Source organism: Schistocerca gregaria, chromosome 5 (genome assembly GCF_023897955.1).
Source record: "Schistocerca gregaria isolate iqSchGreg1 chromosome 5, iqSchGreg1.2, whole genome shotgun sequence".
Classification (NCBI taxonomy): domain Eukaryota; kingdom Metazoa; phylum Arthropoda; class Insecta; order Orthoptera; family Acrididae; genus Schistocerca; species Schistocerca gregaria.
The window spans coordinates 578,223,799-578,240,661 of NC_064924.1; positions in this window are offsets into that span (position 1 = coordinate 578,223,799).

Consider the following 16,863-nt stretch of genomic DNA (forward strand, 5'->3'; position numbering starts at 1 on the left):
CGGGCCACCTCCAGATACGTCTTGGAATCTCACTTATACGCCTGGAATCTCATTGACTGAATGAGAACTGTGTTCAGTGATGACTTCCCCATCGAACCGAACCATGATGACCGAAGGAAACTTGACTCAGTGGTGACATAAATATCATGCATTTATTCTGAAATTGTAATCATTTGTTTGTATATGTACCTATTTCGGCCTCTTTGTCCGCCCCCGGTGACTGAATAGTCAGCATGACGGATTGTCAATCCTATGGGTTCGGGTTCGATTCCCGGCTGGGTCGGGGAATTTTCTCCACCCAGGGACAGGGTGTTGTGCTGTCCTCATCCTATCATCCTCATCGACTGCAGGTCGCCAAAGTGGCACCAAATTATAAGATCAGCACCAGGCGAACGGTCTGCCCAACGGGGCCCCAGCCATACGAATGAATAAATAAATCTGCCCCTTCCGGATAACTCCTTCATGGAGCGTTCTTTTCTGGTCTTAAAGAGTATTTAGTCTACGTCACTGTATGGAGGAACACAGAACTAATACTGTGCTCCAAGATTAAACAATATTGTTTTCCATATTCATCTATATTAACTCACTTTTGTTCCACATTTAGTACAAGCTGCTATTCCTAACGCCAGATAGTAATTCACTCTAAGTCATCTTGCATCCTCCTCAGGTCACTCAACAACAACTCCTTACTGTACACTACAGCGCATCAGCTGTCAGTCAGAGACAGCTGCTCACGCCACCACTCAGAGAATTGACATATATAGAGAACGACAACTGTGCAATCGCGCTTCCCTGGGGCACTCCTGACCACACCTTTGTCGCGCTCGATGGTGCTTACAGAGTACAAAACTTTTTAGCAATGTGCGGTTCCTCCGATAAATTAGCGACTTATTGGTCGAACAGTTCGCGGGTGTACTGCTGGTCCATAGTGTCCAAGGGGCTCAATATTTTGGCGGTCAGACACTTCGATATCGTCAGCGCGGGCGGCCGTCTTAAATCCCCTTCCCTCGCGAGGCGGTCTCTCCGCGGCCTGTGCCCGTGCGTCAGCGGTCGCTGAGACGCTGGCGTCGGCGTCTGTGGTGGCGTCGGTGTAATTACCTCTTCCGCCCTAGTCACCCGTTCGTTTCCTTTGCTAAGCGTCTTTTTATTATACTCAATGCTGGTTCCCTAGCCCTGGTGAGGTTGTAGCTATAATCTCGGTTGATGAGTCCGTCCCTGGTACGAATTTTGATAGCCTCTCTAACGACGCTGTCCCAGTATTTTGATGTCTGTGCCAAGATCCTTGTATGTTGGTAGTCGGATAAACAGTGCTCTGCGACCGCCGACTTGTTGGGGTACCCAAGTCGAGTGTGCCTCTGATGTTCTCGGCAACAATCTTCGATAGTGCGCACTGACTGTCCACTATAAGTCTTCCCACGTTGACACGGAATTTGTTATTTTCTGGCCTTCCGCATACCTTGATCGTCTTCAACATTTCCGAATTGTGACTTATTGTTCTCTAGATTGACTGGAAAAGCAGACCCGGGTTAATTGGTTCAAATGGCTCTGAGCACTATGGGACTTAATAACTGAGGTCATCAGTCCCCTAGAACTTAGAACTACTTAAACCTAACTAACCGAAGGACATCACACACATCCATGCCCGAGGCAGGATTCGAACCTGCGACCGTAGCAGTCCCGCGGCTCCGAACTGCAGCGCACAGAACCGGACGGCCACCACGGCCAGCCCCGGGTTATTTCTCTCTACCGCTACACACAAAGTAAGTCGAAAATAGGGTCACCATACTCACTTTCTGCGGCGAGATAGGGTTAAAATTGTCAGCACTCCGACGTCAGTAACTAAACCACTGCAGATATGCAGCTACTCTCCGAAACGGCCCTATATGGCATCACTGCAATGGAATATGTACACTGGCAATTAATTTATTTTTTTGGTGTCAGTTAAACCTAGCGAATACAAGTACTTTTTGAAACCCATCTCCCTGTTACCCAGAGGTTCAAATGTGATTTAGGGGCTCTGCCTATCCTACACGTTCTCACTCACAAATTGGGACTGCTAATGTGATCTTCCGTCTGACACTTGGTTGATGCATCTCACCATGTTAGTCCACCCTGTGCCAGCTTCTTCGTTTCTGGTTAAGTACTACAACCCACATTAGTTTGAACCCGCATACTCCATTCTTAACCTCCTGGCCACCCTCTACCACTGACATGCTGAAATGTGTATTAACATTCCGACATTGGATAGGTCCAGGGAAAGGAAGAGCGTTTTCGGCACTACAGCAATGAATGCAATGTGCTAACGGTACTGTGATATGAGAAACAAATGCTACGTATTATGGTTTATGCAGTCTTTGAGTACAGCGTACAATTCCGAGTCCTACATATTGACAACAGTCAGCACAACAGCGGAAGGAAGATTTTATAGATCTAGGTACTGCCTCTATTGCCACAAACCTACCGGCCTTATTTCTGAAAGACAGTTAATTCTCATATGTGGTGAGGAATTTGGAAGGAGCCTATGAAGTGTGATGTATACCACTGCTAGCCTGATCTCTTCGTTCACATATCATGTCACCATCGAACGTGTTTGCAAGATGGTTAATGAGCACCTTCACCCGAGGCTCCTGCGTTAACTGCTGTTGAACATAGGTAAATTTGCGTTCAGAATTATGCAGCAGTGGCTGACAAGCAAATGCATTAGACGTTAGACTCTACCCTGCTCACTTACTTCAGTCCTCGATAAGGTGTAATTAGGATATCTGCTAGAGTTATTAGCTGAGTGAACTTTTGCAACTTGCCTCGTTCCTACTAACACAGTTCAATATGTTTAGCTTTAGTTGATTTCGAAAATTAGGATAGCGAATCCATGAAGTAAAGTCTGTTGGTTTCAGTGAAACAACAGACTATCCTCAGTTTAAAAAGAATCGTTAATTATGGGGCACGCGTTCAAGGATATACATTAACTGCATCAAAGATACAAAATGCAGAGAAACACCAGATTTATGCGTTCGGCAACATGTCAACAGAGCCTAATGGTTAAATTGGTACTTTCCTCTATTCTATGGTTTTGTTGCAGTAAATTGACATTTTTTAACTCATGTGGCAGGCAGCGAAAGACGTCCCCGGAGGCTGATCAGAAAGCCTCCCCGGTGCGTCTGACAAACAGGTTTGAGGCATTGTCTCTGGCTGAGCCAGATGCAGCTGCCTGCCCTGTTTTAGAGGATCATTCTCAGCCTTCAAGGTCCTGGCAACCGCAGAGGGTGGGCTTATTGGTAGTTGGGAGCTCCAATGTTAGGCGCGTAATGGGGCCCCTTAGGGATATGGCGGCTAAGGAGGGGAAGATATCCAGTGTGCACTCTGTGTGCATTTCGGAAGGAGTCAGTCCTGATGTGGAAATGGTCCTTCCGGATGCCATGAAGAGCACAAGGTGCAGCCAGCTGCAGGTGGTGGCAGATGTCGGCACTAATGACGTGTGTGTGTCGCTTTGGATCTGAGGAAATTCTCTCTGGATGCCAGCGGCTATCTGATTTGGTGAAGGCTGCCGGACTTGCTTACGAGATGAAGGCAGAGCTCACCATCTGCAGCGTCGTCGACAGAACCGACTGCGGACCTTTGGTGCAGAGCCGGATGGAGGGTCTGAATCAGAGGCTCAGACGGTTTTGCGACCGTGTTAACTGCAAATTCCTTGGCTTGCGCCATAGGGTGGTGGGGTTTCGGGTCCCGCTGAATAGATCAGAAGTTCACTACACTCAGCTGGCAGCTACACGGGTAGCGGAGGCTGTGTGGCGTGGACTGGGCGGTTTTTTAGGTTAGAAGGCCTCGGGAAAGTACGGGGTGGGCTGCAATCTCAAGGGGTGCATGGTAAATAAAGGACGTGCTTGGATCAAGGAACAGTCGGATTTGTAGTTGTAAATTGTTGTAGTTGTGCTGGGAAAGTCCCTGAGCCTCACGTGCTAATAGAAAACACAGAAGCTGAAATCGTTATAGGTACAGAAAGCTGGCTAAAGCCTGAAATAAGTTCTGCAGAAATTCTTACGAAGTCTCAGACGGTGTTCAGGAAAGATAGATTGGGCAGAATTGGTGGTGGAGTGTTTGTGACTGTCAGTAGTGGTTTATCTCGTAGTGAAGTAGAAGTAGATACTCCGTGCGAATTGGTATGGGTGGAGGTTATACTTAACAGCCGAACTAAGTTAATAATTGGCTCCTTCTACCGACCCCCAGACTCCGATGATATAGTTGCGGAACAGTTCAGAGAAAATTTGAGTCTCGTAACAAATAACTAGTCCACTCATACGGTTATAGTTGGTGGGGACTTCAACCTTCCCTTGATATATTGGCAAAAATACTTGTTCATAACCGGTGGTAGGCAGAAAACATCTACCGAGATTGTCCTAAATGCTTTCTCCGAAAATTATTTCGAGCAGTTAGTCCACGAACCCACGCGAATTGTAAATGGTTGCGAAAACATACTTGAGCTCTTAGCCACAAACAATCCAGAGCTTTTAGAGAGCATCATGACTGATACAGGGATTAGGTCGTTGTAGCTATGCTCAATACCGTTTCTTCCAAATCCACCAGAAACAAACGCAAAATATTTTTATTTAAAAAAGCGGATAAAGTGTCACTAGAAGCCTTCCTAACTGACTATGCAAATGTAGACGAGATGTGGCTCAAATTCAAAGATACAGTAGCAACAGCAATTGAGAAATTCATACCTCATAAATTGATAAGAGATGGAACGGATCCCCGTGGTACACAAAACAGGTCCGAACGCTGTTGCAGAGGCAACGGAAAAAGCATGCGAAGTTCAGAAGAACGTGAAATCCCGAAGATTGGGTAAATTTAACAGACGCGCGAAATTCGTCACGGACTTCATTGCGAGATGCCTTTAACATGTTCCACAACGAAACATTGTCTCCAAATTTGGTAGAAAATCCGAAGAAATTCTGGTCGTATGTAAAGTACACAAGCGGCAAGACGCAGTCAATACCTTCGCTGCGCAGTGCCGATGGTACTGTTACCGACGACTGTGCCGTTAAAGCGGATTTATTGAAAGCAGTGTTCCGAAATTCCTTCACCAAGGAAGACGAATGGAGTATTCCAGAATTTGAAACACGATCAGCTGCTAGCATGAGTTTCTTAGAACTAGATACCTCAGGGGTTGCGAAGCAACTCAAATCGCTTGATACGGGCAAGTCTTCAGGTCCAGATTGTATACCGATTAGGTTCCTTTCAGATTACGCTGATACAATAGCTCTCTACTTAGCACTCACATACAACCGCTCGCTCACCGATAGATCTGTACCTACAGATTGGAAAATTGCTCAGGTCGCACCAATGTTTAAGAAGGGTAGTAGGAGTAATCCATCTAACTACAGACCTATATCGTTGACGTCGGTTTGCAGTAGGGTTTTGGAGCATATACTGTATTCAAACATTATGAATCACCTCGAAGAAAACGATCTATTGATACGTAATCAGCATGGTTGCAGAAAACATCACTCTTGTGCAACGCAGCTAGCTCTTTATTCTCATGAAGTAATGGCCGCTATCGACAGGGGATCTCAAGTTGATTCCGTATTTATAGATATCGGGAAAGCTTTTGACACCGTTCCTCACAAGCGACTTCTAATCAAGTTGCGGGCTTATGGGGTATCGTCTCAGTTGTGCGACTGGATTCGTGATTTCCTATCGGGAAGGTCGCAGTTCGTAGTAATAGACAGCAAATCATCGAGTAAAACTGAAGTGATATCAGGTGTTCCCCAGGGAAGCGTCCTGGGACCTCTGCTGTTCCTGATCTATATAAATGACCTGGATGACAATCTGAGCAGTTCTCTTAGGTTGTTCGCAGATGATGCTGTAATTTACCGTCTAGTAAGGTCATCCGAAGACCAGTATCAGCTGCAAAGCGATTTAGAATGATTGCTGTATGGTGTGGCAGGTGGCAGTTGACGCTAAATAACGAAAATTGTGAGATGATCCACATGAGTTGTAAAAGAAATCCGTTGGAATTCGATTACTCGATAAATAGTACAATTCTCAAGGCTGTCTATTCAACTAAGTACCTGGGTGTTAAAATTACGAAGAACTTCAGTTGGAAAGACCACATAGATAATATTGTGGGGAAGGCGAGCCAAAGGTTGCGTTTCATTGGCAGGACACTTAGAAGATGCAACAAGTCCACTAAAGAGACAGCATACACTATATTCGTTCGTCCTCTGTTAGAATATTGCTGAGCGGTGTGAGATCCTTACCAGGTGGGATTGACGGAGGACATCGAAAGGGAGCAAAAAATGGCAGCTCGTTTTGTATTATCACGTAAGCGGTTTTAGCCACTTCAAAAAAAATGGTTCAAATGGCTCTGAGCACTATGGGACTCAACTGCTGTGGTCATCAGTCCCCTAGAACTTAGAACTACTTAAACCTAACTAACCTAAGGACATCACACACATCCATGCCCGAGGCAGGATTCGAACCTGCGAGCATAGCAGTCGCACGGTTCCGGACTGCGCGCCTAGAACCGCGAGACCACCACGGCCGGCGAGTGGAATGGTAGAGAGATAGTATGATTGTGGTTCGACGAACTCTCAGCCAAGCACTTAAATGTGAATGGCAGAGTAGTCATGTAGATGTAGATGTAGATGTAGATGTGCTGCAATTTGTCTTCTTTTTTATACATTAAGATGCGCTGTTGTGTGACCGAAGCTGACAACTTTAGTAGAGTGAAGCATAGCTATTCTGCCAAATCATATTTTTTCAAAAATAATTAAGGAGTTATAAAGAATCGCCTCATGAAAGTAATGTATATTTTTAGCAACAATATATTGAGCAATATAAGAATCCGAAGAGAAGGTCATCCTACATCACTTAAGAACAGGGTAAGGTGGTACGATGTCTGTCATTGCGGACGGATTTTGTTCTAAATGGAAACATGTTGAGGAAATGACTACTTTACATTATGGCACTTGTACTTTGGTGTTTAGCGAATATGTAATTCAATTATTACACCGTTACAAGTGTTGCTTTGAACACAAGGAAAAATTACGTAATAAAGTAAAATTTTTCGAAATTGTACCACACTAGGCAAATTGTAATCATTTATTGGTACAATTCTGATCATTGACATCATACACATAAAAAGCACTTTCTCCCTCGGGCACCGATGCAGACTACGTAGTAGCAAATAATTACATTTTTGGCAGCGAATCCGATCACCATTTGCCTATGATTCCGCACCATAATAATGCAAGAAACAAAATCCACAATAATTCTCGTTGTTGTATGGCGATTTTGAGCTTTTAATGCTTTTTTCATCGTTGCTCTTGGACCTACATTTATCTTTACTGATCTTGTTGCATTTGTTTGTTTGTTTCTTTGTTTCCTGTTGAAAAAGATTTCTCTTGCTGCCGAGGTTTCCCAGGTTTTCATCTGAACTGAGTCGAACTGATATCTGTTTTTTCCTCTTCCGGGACGATACTTTTTTCTTTGGAGTTGGCAAAGTTTCCTTGACAACATTGTGCTGAGAAATGGTACAGGATGCAGTTGTTAATGCAGTTTTGCTCTAGGTATCTTTGTTTTGTAATTTCTTCATTGGGGTTGCGATGAATCCATTCAGTTGCATTTTGTGACATTGAGGCTTTTGAGACTTGAAGAAAATTCCGTCTAATGCCTGTAGTACAGGTTCACTGTGTGGAGACAATCCCAAACGTTCCACCCGATTTTCCCGACAATACTCTACAGCATCGAAGCTGGTATGGCTGCCATGGTTGTTAATAATAAGAACTACCCACAGTTTTTTATTTCTGAAGTGTCGAAGACAGATCATAAACTGTTCTTCAATAATGTAACTGATTTCCTCATCTCTGCAATGGAACCATGAGCTAAGCCGTATCGAAATTCAGGGCGCTTTCTCTCTCCTGTGAAAATAACTATTGCTGGGAAATTCATATAGATGTGTCCATACATGCAAAAGTCACATTTTGTCCCCTTTCCACGGCTCTCAGTGAAGCAACTCGTCGCTTACCTACGCAAGTAACTATTTTTGGAAGTTGTCAAGAGAAAAGACGGAGTCATCCATATTATAAATACAACCTGGTTTATGAAACAGATCATAATCGTTGAAGATTTCTTCCAAATTCTTAAAATATTTACTTACTTCCGCTTTGTTTAAGTCTTGAGCTCTGGCTAGTGAAAGAACCTCAGATTTTTGCAGGATACGGTTAGTGCATCTCTTGATAAATGCTCTAAACCAATAGATTCCAGCAACCTTGTTTTATAAGTTTCATGGATGTTTAAAATTATTTTCCTAAGGCAGCCAAAGTGCCACTTCTGTTAACTATAGCAACGACAGACCCAATTCTCTTTGTTCTAGAAATAAAGCTCTCTGGGCAAAAGCAACTTACATTTCAGATTTGAGACCATTGAGTGACCAGTATTCTATAGCTGGAGGTATTCGGCTTTCATTTTCGTTTTAATTTGTAGCGTATTATACAGAGTGCTGAAAGGAATGTCATATAACTAGGATGCAGCTCGAAAGCTCAAACGTCCATCCATGACAGTCTTTAATGCCTCATTGATGCGGCTTGACTCTGTTTATTGTAGATTTTCTCGTCGTTTTTTGGGGCGCATACGACATGAAGAATAGGGGCTTGGTTTAGAAACACACGAGAGAAAATATATTGAAATATACAGAACTTATATGTCGTAATTGTGTATAACCTGTCTCCATTAACCAGTCTTGACAGATTAAGCAAAATAACTCCATTGATCGAAATTGTACTAGGATACCGAAATTGTACCTTTTTCTGATCAAAAATGTACTATTGGCAGGACTGAAATCACTTGTAGATAGTACTGAACTTGCCAAGAGATAGTAGCACATATCAGACAGTCTTTTTCTATAGACATCTCAGAACACGCTGGAACGGAAAACAAGTCTCTCACCTCACCAATATAGAATCTACAGGAATATCGAAAATAGTCAGTTTCTAAAATCACATAAAACCAAGTAACTGCACTTACCTATCAACAAGAAAAAAATTTATATTTCTGTATCACAAACTGGTATATTGAGAAAAAGACAGCAGGAGCTTCTAACAACCCTACCACAACAAAGGTCAAAAATTAATTATGTTTGTGGTGTTGATCAAGCTGCTAAATACTGCATTTTCGGGCAACAACAAAGTTATATTATGTGATAGGTGTCATAAGAGCACAGTTAATAAAGTCATTTCATGAAATAATGGATAAAATTGGCACTCATATTTTCGGGTTTCCCACGCTGGTCCCGTTGTGAACTCATGGCTCAATCGTCGAATAATCTAGGTAGTAATGATTCCAAGGTCGGATGCAAAGAGGCCTGGGTATTATTCTGCGATATTCAAAAGTTTTATAGATGTGTTTCACAAACCATTCTTGATGATTAAACTTTTCCAAGTTAAGACAATGGTGATGTAAAAAGGTAATCAGCACTCAAAATTTCAGTTACACTTCTTTTTTATTACTTTTGTTACAATATCACTTCACAAATAAAACATACTTGAAAATATCTTCCTTGCTGTTAAAGTTGACATTTTATAAACTGACTACAATTTGCGTCTTTCCAACATGACGTCCAAGACTTGACTCTCTAATAACCGCTTACGCGCCCAAAACTCAGACTTACAAATACGTCAAAGATTATATTGACAAAAAAAGAATACACATAAGAATAATATCATTGCAATATAAACATATCGATGTATCCAAGTACCTCTACATTAATGAAAGCAAATCTGAATGTTGTCTCAGAAATATGTTAACTACCTTACGGAAACACAGTAGAATACTGCTGGTATCGAGAGGTTGAGGTGAGGGGCCGTAATGGTCACGTAATTCAAGTACCATTACAAGCTGCAGAAAACTTACCCACTGGAACGCCATACAAAGGCAAGTTCCACCAACACTATAAAACTGAAAAATGCTGGGAAACTTTACGTTGATCGGAATTGGACGTATATCGAAATTGTACCGCATTACCCCATGTAGAAGGCGATGTTGTGATTAGAAGTGAGATTCCAAAGTTGGCGTTTGTTGTTGCAGGAGGCGGAGCGTGTGGAGGTGGAGCGGCAATGGCAGCAGGGCCTCCTGGAGGAGGAGGCGTACCTGCGGAAGGTGCAGGAGCTGCTGGCGCTGGGCGCCGCCGAGGCCGGCTACCCGAACCACCCCTTCCTGTCCGTCATAGAGGGGCAGGCGCTGGCGCAACCTCCAGGCGCCGGAGACCAGGTCCCGCCCTAGCTCACCACTCCTCACCACCTCCTCCTTACCACTACGAACTCCTCGACTTTATTCATACTCGTAGGGTTTGAAACTGGGCGCTCGGACGTCACTTTCCTAAAGCAGCACAATGCAATCGTTATTCTAAAAAAAGAAGTGCCGTTAAGTGCCACTCCCAAGTTAACATAATGGCCAATAGCTATTCTAAAAACGTTGTACCAATAAGTGCAAACATTTCCAAGTTCACATAATCGCCGGTAGCTAAGTATGTAGTGTCAGTGCCTTGTAATCCTAATGTCAGTAGTGCTTTTTATTTTTTTAATTTATTTATTTACACATCAAATTCCATAGGATCAAACTGAGTATCAAATCTACAAGGTCATGGGATGTGTCAGTACGTGAAACTACAACATAAAAGTAATAAGAGATAAAAATAAATGTTCATGAACCTGAAAAAAGTCCGTCCGTAAGTTTAAGTAAACGCTATCAGCAATACAATAAGAAGCAGCATAATTTTTCAAGAAACTCCTCGACAGAATAGAAGGAGTGACCCATGAGGAAACTCTTCAGTTTCGGTTTGAAAGCGCGTTGATTACTGCTAAGATTTTTGAATTCGAGTGGCAGGTTATTGAGAATGGATGCAGCAGTATACTGCACAGCTTTTTGCACAAGAGTTAAGAAAGTCCGGTCCAAATGCAGGTTTGATTTCTGCCGAGTATTAACTGACTGATAGCTGCTTATTCTTGGGAATAAACTACTAATCCCGAAAACAGTGACATTTTGCTTTCATTTGAGTTCCATGTTTAACAAAAATTTATATCTTAGGTAACAAATACTGATTCAGAAATTTTTAATCAAAAATAACTTTCTTATTATTATTAATTACATTTGATTCGAAGAAATTTAAATTTTATAGACCTGCAAATGCTACACTGTCAAACTGAAAGAAATATACACATCAAGTAGGTGAACACCAACCACTTAGGTTGCGTAGACTGTGTCACTTGCACAGGCTTTCAAGAATCACTGCTGCTGAATGGAGTCGGAGGCTTTTTGAGTTCTTATGGTGATATTTCCATAGAAGCTTTCATCCTCTCATATATGTTTATTTAAAAGGCGCATGCCAGTTTCCATAGATTGAGATTTAAAAATGTTTTCATCTCCTATTTCACTCCTTTTGGAGTTCAGTTCCAGGAACAATTAAACTAGTTTTATTTTATTTTTAAGCAAGAAGTACAATACAAATTTTCATAGATGTAACCTTAAAAGTGATGTTGAACTCTTTAGTAATGGTTTATTTTTTAAAGAAAACTTTAACCCCTATTTGACAACCATAGGTACTACATTTTCGAAAATGCTGGAACACGCATTTCTTTATTTCTGATTCGAAATTGCCTTAATAGCGACACATTTGCAAAACAGTATTCCTCCTCTATTTCACCATTTAGTGGTGAAATTTCAAAAAATCCATTCTTAAACTATGCCTACAGGGTATGGTCAACACTCTCTCTGAATTTTATGTTTCTGTCTTTAACAGCTTCGCCTTGGTTATAATGAGTCATTCAGTCAGTTAGCCAATCAAAGTATTTCTTTTCATATGTAGAGGTAATAGTGCTCAGTCTCTAGAAATATAGATGCATTTCAGTTTATATGGCATGTTTATCACTTTTGCACCAAATATTAATTTATTGTGGATGCTTTCATTTTTGTGAAATCAGTAATTCACAATAAAAAATGTTGTTGTTGTTGTGGTGGTCTTCGGTCATGAGACTGGTTTGATACAGCTCCCATGCTACTCTATCCTGTGCTAGCTGCTTCATCTCCCGCTACCTACTGAAACCTACAGCCTTCCGAATCTGTTTAGTGTATTCATCTCTTGGTCTCCCTCTACAATTTTTACCCTCCACGCTGCCCTCCAATATTAAATTGGTGATCTGTTGATGCCTCAGAATATGCGCTACCAAGCGATCCCTTCTTCTAGTCAAGTTGTGCCACAAATTTCTCTTCTCTCCAATTCTATTCAATACTTGATCATTAGTTATGTGATCTACCCATCTACTCTTCAGCGTTCTTCTGTAGCACCACATTTCGAAAGCTTCTATTCTCTTCTTGTCCAAACTATTTATCGTCCACGTTTTACTTCCATACAAGGCTACACTCCATACAAATACTTTCAGAAACGACTTCCTGACACTTAAATCTCTACTCGATAATAACAAATTTCACTTCCTCAGAAACGCTTTCCATGCAATTGCCAGTCTACATTTTATATCCTCTCTGCTTCGATCATCATCAGTTATTTTCCTCCCCAAACGGCAAAACTCCTTTACTACTTTAAGTGTCTTATTTCCTGATCTAATTCCCGCAGCATCACCCGATTTAATTCCACTACATTCCATTATCCTCCTTTTGCTTTTGTTGATGTTCATCTTATACGCTCTTTTCAAAACACTGTCCATTCCGTTGAAATGCTCTTCCAGGTCCTTTGCTCTCTCTGACAGAATTACAATGTCATCGGTGAACCTCAAAGTATTTATTTCTTCTCCATGGATTTTAATTCCTACTTCGAACTTTCCTTTTGTTTCCTTTACTGCTTGCTCAATATACAGATTGAGTAACATCGGGGATAGGCTAAAACACTGTCTCATTCCCTTCCCAACCACCGCTTCCCTTTCATGCCCCTCCACCCTTATAACTGCCATCTGCATCTGGTTTCTGAACAAATTGTAAATAGCCTTTTGCTCCCTGTATTTTACCCTGCCACCTTCATAATTTGAAAGATAGTATTCCAGTCAACGTTTCAAAATCTTTCTCTAAGTCTACAAATGCTAGAAAAGTTGGTTCGCCGTTCCTTAATCTATTTTTTAAGGTAAGTCGTAGGGTCAGTATTGCCTCACGTGTTCCAACATTTCTAAGAAATCCAAACAGATCTTCCCCGAGGTCGGCTTTTACCAGTTTTTCCATTCGTCTTTAAAGAAATCGTGTTAGTATTTTGCAGCCGTGGCTTATGAAACTGTAGTTCGGTAATTTTGATATCTGTAAACCACTGCCTTCTGTGGGATTGGTATTATTATATTCTTCTTGAAATCTGTGGGTATTTCGCTTAACTCATACATCTTGCTCACTAGATGATAGAGTTTTGTTACGCCTGGCTCTTCCAGGTCTACTCCCGGGGATTTGCTTCGTCTTTGGTATTTCCGTGCTCTGTCAAATTCTTCACGCAGTGTCATATCTGCTACTTCATCTTCATCTACATTGTCTTCCATTTGTATAATATTAACCTCAAGAACATCACCCTTGTATAGACCCTCTATATACTCCTTTCACCTTTCTGCCTTCCCTTCTTTGCGTAGAACTTGGTTGCCATCTGAGTTCTTGATATTCATGCAAGTGGTTCTCTTTTCTCCTAAGGTCTCTTTAATTTTCCTGTAGGCAGTATCTATCTTTCCCGTAGTGATATGCGCCTCTACATCCTTACATTTGTCCTCTAGCCATCCCTGCTTAGCCATTTTGCACTTCCTTTCGATCTAATTTTTGAGACGTTTGGATACCTTTTTGCCTTCTTCATTTACTGCAATTTACTGCAATTACTTTCTCCTTTCATCAAATAAATTCAGTATCTCTTCTGTTACCCAAGAATTACTATTAGCCATCGTCATTTTACCTACTTGATCCTGTAATAACTTCACTATTTCGTCTCTCAAAGCTACCCATTCTTCTTCTACTGTATTTCTTTCCCCCATTCTTGTCAATCTTTCCCTGATGCTCTCCCTGAAGCTCTCTACAACCTCTGGTTGTTTCAGTTTATCCAGGTCCCATTTCCTCTAATTCCCACCTTTTTGCAATTTCATCAGTTTTAATCTACAGTTCATAACCAATAGATTGCGGTCAGACTCGACATCTGCCCCAGGAAATTTCTTACAATTTAAAACCTGGTTCCTGAATCTCTGTCATACCATTACATAACCTGTCTGTGACCTTACAGTATCTCCAAGCTTCTGTCCGGTGTATAACCTTCTTTTATGAATCTTGAACCAAGTGTTAGGTATGAGTAAGTTATGCCCCGTGCAAACTTCTATTAGGCGCTTCCTCTTTCATTCCTTACTCCCATTCCATATTCACCTACTACGTTTCCTTCTCTTCCTTTTCCTACTATCGGGTTCTCGTCACCTGTGACTATTAAATTTTCTTCTTTCTTCACTATGTGACTAATTTCCTTTATCTCGTCATACATTTCATCACTCTCTTCGTCATCTGCGGAGCTAGTTGACACATAAACTTGTACTACTGTGGTAGGCGTGGGCTTCGTATCTATTTTGACGACATATAACACGTTCACCATGCTCTTTGTAGTAGCTTACCCGCATTCCTAATTCCCTCTATATCTAACTTTAAGCTATCCATTCCCCTTTTTAAATTTTCTAACCTACCTGCGCGATTGAGTGATCTGAGATTCCACCCTCCGATCCGTAGAACGCCAGATTTCTTTCTCCTGATAACAACATCCTTTTGAGTAGTCCCCGCCCGGAGATCCGAATGGGGGACTATATTACCTCCGGAATATTTTACCAAAGAGGATGCCTTCAACATTTAACCATACAGTAAAGCTGCATGTCCTCGGGAAAAATTACGGCTGTAGTTTCCCCTAGCTTTCAGCCGTTCGCAGTGCCACAACAGCAAGGCCGTTTTGGTTAGTGTTACAAGGCTGTATCGCTGTGGCAGGCAATCTACCCCACCAACAGCAAGGTCCGTGGCTTTATTAAATTTATTATTCATTATTTGTTGCCTAAGATTTTTGATTGTTAGTAAATGTCGAATATAAATGACACTAAAACTTATCAGTTTCTTTATGTGTTGGTCCGCAGAGTCAGCGCAATTTCTGAATATTGAAGCCAATTTAAATGTCCACCATAGGCTGTCACATTCCTTATACTAGTGAAATTTATTGTATCGCCATATATTACATTACGACGCTGGTGGCCATTTTCAGATGAAGCTGCGCTGTCAGAGCGATTGTCATATCGAAATATGTCTCACATTTTCCCGACGCAACTGCATTTCAAAATTGGCTGTAATGTAATGTAATATATGACGATACAATAAATTTCACTTGCATAAGGAATGTAACAGCCTACGATGGACATTTAAACTGGTTTCGACATTAAGAAAGTATAAGAAACGGTGCATGTAGTGTGGTCCGAATCAATCCACTCAGGAGATTTTTTTGGATGGTGGGGTGGGGGAGGGGGGGTTTGGGGGGAGGGGTGGGGTTGGGGGGTGAAGGTTTCAAACGTCCATCTGGCTATACAGATTTAGGTTTTCTGTGATTTCACTAAATCGCTCCAGGCTAATGCCGGGCTGGTTGCTTTGAAAAGGCTCGGTCGTTTTTATTCCCGGTCCCTTCATAATAAGAACTTGTGTTCCATCTGTAATGATCGCGTTGTCGACGGGAATTTAGAATCTAAGCTTTCTTCCTTTCTTTTTCGAACCTCTGACTTTACGATTACCGAACTTTTACGCTACCTACTTATTTACCTGTGATTACATTTATTTGCTATAAACATATTGGTGTAAGAAGGGGCGGAAAATCTTCTAATTTTTGTAAAGGATTCTTATTTTTTAAATTGTGTCTTACTGCTTGCAAATGTTGTAGTACCGGCACGAGCACTGAGCTTTAAGTCCTATAAGTGTGAACAAAATCGATGAGGGCCGTCCCTTGACGTCCTGTTATAAGCTTTCTATGAACAGGGGGTACAGTGTTTTTTACCTTTCCCGACTACATGAAAAGTCGGCAAAATTATAATGGAAGACCAAGTTTCTTAACTAGAAAAGTCACTCATTATTTCATGTAGACCTCTGATTGCTAACGTAACTTGATGTAAGCAATTCCCTATACCAACACAAGAATAGAGTCTACGTAATATGGGTTCGAAATTCATACCTTAAGAGTTATGAGCACTTGTTCAGTAGAAGAAATGTGTTTCGCGTTAGTGAAGAAGGACCAGTTCTTGTAATTCTTAAGTTACCCACATTAGAGTCAGTGCCTACTGGACTTTCCTCTTGTTATGGTCTACCCTACCGCCGCCATTTGTAATACTACTTCTGTTTTTCGCTTAGTCTCGTATTTTTCTGGCTTGCTTTTTCTACATTCTGTATATCGCACTTCATTCCCTGTATTTTATGCATACGATTCTGAGAATTTCAAATGTCTTACTACATTTTACGTTGTCGAACGCTTTTCCTAGGTCGACGACATATCACATTAAAATATGTCTCCGCTATCTAGTGTAATGTCAGAAATACCTTGCTGATACTTCCACCTTGTAGTTTCTAAAAGACCCTCAGTTTTCCTTTAAATTCTATTTTATTTTGCTCTTGTCAGTAACTTGGACGCATGATCAGTTATACTGATAGCAAGGTCACTCTCGCATTTGTGTGTCTTCTTTATGTTAGGAATTGTGTGGACGATATTCTTCCGTAACTCCAATTATATGCCTGAAGTCTCAATGATTTTAAACAAAAGATTTGGTTAATCGTTTTGATTCGATTTCCCCAATGAATTTAAAAGTACCGAAGGAATTTTATCTATTCCTACTGCATTTTTGC